Raw genomic sequence first — 5482 nt, 5'->3', positions numbered from 1 at the left:
TTCTTTCTCTACTTGAGTTAATGTTACAGGAATACAGAACTATAGAAAACAAACATTTCTACCTAGCAAAGAAAATATGGACCTTTGACATCACACTCAGCTCTTCGCTGCAGAGATATTATATGTAGAAAAGAACTAAAGTAGTAAAGCAGACTCCATCACTTACCTTACCTTGCTGTTTCAAAGGTTCACTTGAAGAAGCATCCCCACAATGGGAACTTTTAGGAGGCCTTGACATAGTAAGACCTTTAAGATAAAGCCCTATTAAATAAAACTGCCAGTTGTCATAGGCTGGTAGAAAGGAGCTTTCCCCCTAGAAAAGTTCCTTTTATAAACCTCACATGGGTGTGGTTAAATGACTAGCTCCACCCTTCATCCCATTTGGAAACCCAGAGAGCCTATAAAAAGCTTCTCTGGAGCAGGGTAATAATTTTGTCAGCTTGTCATTTCCTCTGTTTAAAAAAAAAAAAAGGTAGATAACTAGTTGATAGTTTCACAAGCTAATGGGAAAAAATGGCTAAGCAAAGGTAAAGATGTCTCTAATGTTTGCAGTTCCTGCAACATGGTCTACAAACCTTTAGTGGGTGAGCTTGCTTGGTTGTTCGCTTTTCACCAGCACTGCTGTAACAACCTGAGGGAAGTCTGAAAACTTTTGGTGATAATTTGGATTAGAGATGCATTATATTGAAAGCAAATGTACCTGTGGACTTGCAGCAATTGCTACTTGCATCACCTCTTGATGAGCCTCCACCATCAGTGAAGGCTTCTGTTTCCATCACTTATATCATCAAGATGATACAAGATCAAAGTGCTTTGCATGCTGCATTAAATCGCACACTAAATCATAGAATGGTTTGGGCTGGAAGGGGCCTTAAAGATCATCCAGTTCTATCCCTCCTACCATGGGCAAAGACACTTTGCACTAGACCAGGTTGCTCCAAGCCCCGTCCAACCTGGCCTTGAACACTGCCAGGGATGGGGCAGCCACAGCTTCTCTGGGCAACCTGTGCCAGTGTGTCACCACCCTCACAGTGAAGAATTTCTTCCTAATATCTAGTCTAACTTTTCCTTTTTCAGTTTAAATCCTTCTATCCCTCCTACCATGGGCAAAGACACTTTGCACTAGACCAGGTTGCTCCAAGCCCCGTCCAACCTGGCCTTGAACACTGCCAGGGATGGGGCAGCCACAGCTTCTCTGGGCAACCTGTGCCAGTGTGTCACCACCCTCACAGTGAAGAATTTCTTCCTAATATCTAGTCTAACTTTTCCTTTTTCAGTTTAAATCCATTTCCCCTTGTTCTGTCACTACAGGCCCTTGTAAGAAGTCCCTACCCATCTTTTTTGTAGGCTACCTTTAGGTACTGGAAGGCTGCTGTAAGGTCTCCACACAGCCTTCTCCAGGCTGAACCACCCAAAATCTCTCAGCCTGTCTTCACAGGAGAGATGCTCCAGCCCTCTGAATATCTGTGGCCCTTCTCTGGACTCACTCCAACTGGTCCATAGGTAGATCATGTCAGTTGCTCTTCCCTTATCTACCAATGCTGTAACTCCATCATAGAAGGCCACCAAACTTGTCAGGCACGATTTGCCCTTAGTGAAGCCATGCTGACTGCTACCAATCCCCTTCTTATTTTCCATGTGCCTTAGCACAGTTTCCAGGAGGAGCTCCTCCATGATCTTGGGCACAAAGGTGAGTCTGACTGGCCTGTCGTTCCCCAGGTCTTCTGTTTTTCCCTTCTTAAAAATGGGTGTTACGTTTCCGCTTTTCCAGTCAGTGGGAATTTTCACTGGACTGCCATGACTTCTCAAACATGACGGATAATGGCTTAACCATATCATCCACCAGTTCCCTCAGGACCTGCAGATGCATCTCATCAGGTCCCACAGAGGTGTTCACCTTCAGGCTCCTGAGATGGTCTTGAACCTGATCTTCTCCTACAGCAGGTGGTTCTTCATTCTCCCAGTACCTGCCTTTGCCTTCTGTGACATGGGTGGTGTGGCTGGAGCATTTGTCAGTGAACACTGAGGCAAAAAAATCATTGAGTACCTCAGCCGTCTCCATTTTCTGGGTAACCAGGTCTCCCATTTCCTTCCAGAGAGACGCCACATTTTACCTAGTCTTCCTTTTATCACTGACATACCTATAGAAGCTATTCTTGTTGCCCTTGGCATCTCTGGCCAGATTTAATTCTATCAGGGTTTTTCTAACATCATCCCTGGCTGCTCGAATGCTCTCACTGTGGAGAGACCGTCAGCAATAAAAACTAGAATCTGTTCTTTTGTCTTCTAACTACTCTACATCTTAAACAAACAAGCAAAAACCTCACAAACCCAAAACCCCCTCAACTTTATTTTTTCTAAAGACCTAATTCAAGAGAATGGGGAGATGGACTAGGATGTTGCCATCAAAGCAATATTGCCTGCAGAGTTATATATTGCCTTGGTGTGTAATACAAACACATCTAGATGTCTGCACTCTTGTTTCTTACTCAATTTTTTGTACTATCCCAGCTGGTAGGTTTTGTGTTTAAGAATATAAGTATAAGGAACTGTAAGCATAATGCTTAAAGGGGTTTTTTTTCATTGAGTAGTTGAGGTTACCCTGGCACTCCTGCAGGAGCTTGGGTGTGAGATCAGATTTCTTGAGGTGTTTGGCAGGAGGTCAACTATGCTTCTATCATCTGGGTTTGCTTTCAAGGGAGCGATTAGGAAATTATGTTCTTGTTAACAAGATCTGTGCAAGTAGTGGCTATTATGCCCAACATTTCCTGTATTTAAGTTGAAGTGATTGTTTCAACTTGATATGAAGAGTTGAGGTATTTTCTTGAGAATTAGTGATTTGGGCCAAATCTTAACTTCAAAAAGTATAACTAGAAGAACATTCATCCCTTTGCACAGTACCAGGCCATTTCTGTCTGAAAATACTGACTGCTCTTTAAAATACATGTATCTGTGTGGAACCTTTGCTATAAAATTAGAATATAAACTTAATGCTGCCTGTGCTCTTCCCCCACCTCCCAGTGTCAGATGGAGGAAAAAAGCTGCTGTCATTGTAACAAGAAATCTTACTTAAGAAACTACAGCATTCACTTTTCATTGCTCTGTACTTCGGCAGGCAAGATAAAGAATCTTTTATTTTAAGATCCATGTTTAAAGGACAGATACCTATGTCCTTTTCTGTGGCTGAAAGTCTATAATCTCATGTTCTACTGTATGTGAATGCAAAAATTCTGCAGTGTTCTTCAAAGGGCAATAAAAGCATTTCACCCTTTATAGAAAGTCCGATGATTCTGGGGAAAATATGACATTGTAGTGAGTTTACAAATTAAACACAGTGTGTGAGAGTAAAGAAAGCAGTTCTATTTAAATGTGGAGTTGGGAGAAATAAAGATGGGTTCATTGTCTTTCCTGCTGCCTTCCAGAGGTGTCTACCGCGGGCGGGCTTCCTCTCCATCCACTTCAGTGACAATTGACAAGACAGGTCAGCTCTGAAATCCTTGGTTGAGTTCTCACTTCTTTTGCACTGATGTGGGTGAAATGAGAAGGAATATCACAGGAGACGGGCAAGACCAGAAATGAGGATATGAATACTAGGATTCTGGGCTCAGTGCAGCCAGCACTGTGCTGATGAACCTCCCAGGCTGCGGCTTGAAACCATGCTCTGTTTAGAAATACAGGACTGGAAAGATACCAGAGATGATGCTTTAACTTTTAAAGGATCTGCTGTTTTAGCTGGTAGTAACTATGCCTCAGTACTAACACATGAAATAGTGAAACTGAGTATGGTCCCATCTGTAGCTGCTAGCAAATAAAATCAAGAGAGAAAATGCTCAGTGCCTGGGATTCGCTCCTAATAAACCCCACATATGGCATCAGTGTTTAAAGTACAGAATTAATCTGTCTGCTGACACTTCAGGTTCAAGGGAAAACTTAGACTGAATTTTAGTTCCGTTTTGTTCTGCAGTTCCGTGGATCTAAGGTTCGTGGTTTGATAAAGCAGTGTGTGCAACCCCTGAATGCAGAGGATGTTTCTCACTCCCCTTGGTGAAGCACAGCACCTTCTGACTCCGCTGCATAGCAGGGATCCGGCTAACCTGAAAATCTGTGCCGTGCCCCTTTCCCAGGGCCCAGCCTTTCCTCCCCAACCCGCGGCCAGGCCGGAACACACGGGTTCCTGGTCACACGGCGCCCGGGACCCTGCCTGGGGAGGGCAGGGGGCTGCGGTCAGTGTCACACTACCGCGGCCAGCCACGAACAGGATCCCCCGGCACAAAGGCCCACAGCAGCCCCGACACGCGGTCTCTGTGGCGCAATCGGCTAGCGCGTTCGGCTGTTAACCGAAAGGTTGGTGGTTCGAGCCCACCCAGGGACGCGTTTGTCTTTCTCTGCTATCGGGTTGGAACTGCTTCCCTTTACAAGGTGCTTTCCAACTGTGATGATGCAAAGAGGATAGTAATCTCTACGCCCAAAACAAAGGCAGAGAGAGCAGCCTGTGCTAGTATGGCTAATTTTGCAGTGAAATCAGGATGCAGCTAAGGGGAAGATACACTCATAATACAATGCAAATAAAAAAGGATTTTATGAGAAAGAAGCAGGCAAAGCCAGAGGAGTAGCCAAAGCAGCAGCAGTGAATGGGTGCAGGGTTCTTTCGAGGCACAAAATCAATAACCTTGAAGTGGCTGAAAGCCCAGACCTTTTGTTTTCCTAACAAGAGTTTTCTGTCGTCATCTGGAATTATTCAATCTGTGCTACAAAAGTCTTCCAAGAGACAGCCAACCTAGAGCTGCTGTTCAAAACTTCAGCAACTGCAGTTTTCCTCTGACATTGCCTGGACTGTTTTCAGCTGCACACTGCAACCATCACTTCCCCTACAGAAATTATTCCTAGCAAATTTTCTGTGGCTTGCTAATGAGGCATAAAGGCATTCACAACCAATTGCCAAGTTTGGTCTCTTGCATCTCTAAATTTCCAGGGGTTCTCCCTCTCCTCCTTTTTCTTCATTCCTCACCCCCCCCCAAATGATTTATAGAATCACAGAATAGTTTTGGTTGGGAGAGACCTTAAATATCATCTAGTTCCAACTAGGGACACCTTCCACTAGTCCAGGTTGCTCCAAGCCCTGTCCAACATGGCCTTGAACACTGCCAGGGATGGGGCAGCCACAGCTTCTCTGGGCAACCTGTGCCAGGGCCTCAGCACCCTCACAGTAAGATTTTTTTCCTAATGTCTAATCTAACTCTGCCCTCTGTCAGCTTAAAACCATTCACCCTTGTTTTGTAGACACCAAAACTGATGAGGGAGTTAAAGGGTTGATGGAGTTGAAAGAAGATGAATAGGACTGACTATAAAAAGTTGTTGCAATAAATAAGTGCTGCAAACTTGAACTGCAAGAAAAAAAGGTGTAAAAGTTAATAGAAACAAAAATAAATGAACAGCTTTAAGGTTTAGTCTGTATACATCAGACTAACTTTGTGTCAGTGTT

At 44.1% G+C, this 5482-nt stretch overlaps 1 non-coding gene across 1 annotated transcript; it reads left to right on the top strand.

Moving 5' to 3' along the window:
• The first annotated feature begins 4298 nt into the window (after positions 1–4298).
• On the top strand, positions 4299–4372 carry TRNAN-GUU. Its single transcript has one exon. It is a non-coding gene; the product is annotated as a tRNA-Asn (tRNA).
• The last annotated feature ends 1110 nt before the right edge of the window (positions 4373–5482 follow it).

This window comes from Nestor notabilis, unplaced genomic scaffold, assembly GCF_000696875.1.
Source record: "Nestor notabilis isolate BGI_N333 unplaced genomic scaffold, ASM69687v1 scaffold10389, whole genome shotgun sequence".
NCBI lineage: Eukaryota > Metazoa > Chordata > Aves > Psittaciformes > Psittacidae > Nestor > Nestor notabilis.
This window is presented reverse-complemented; position numbering and strand designations above follow the sequence as displayed.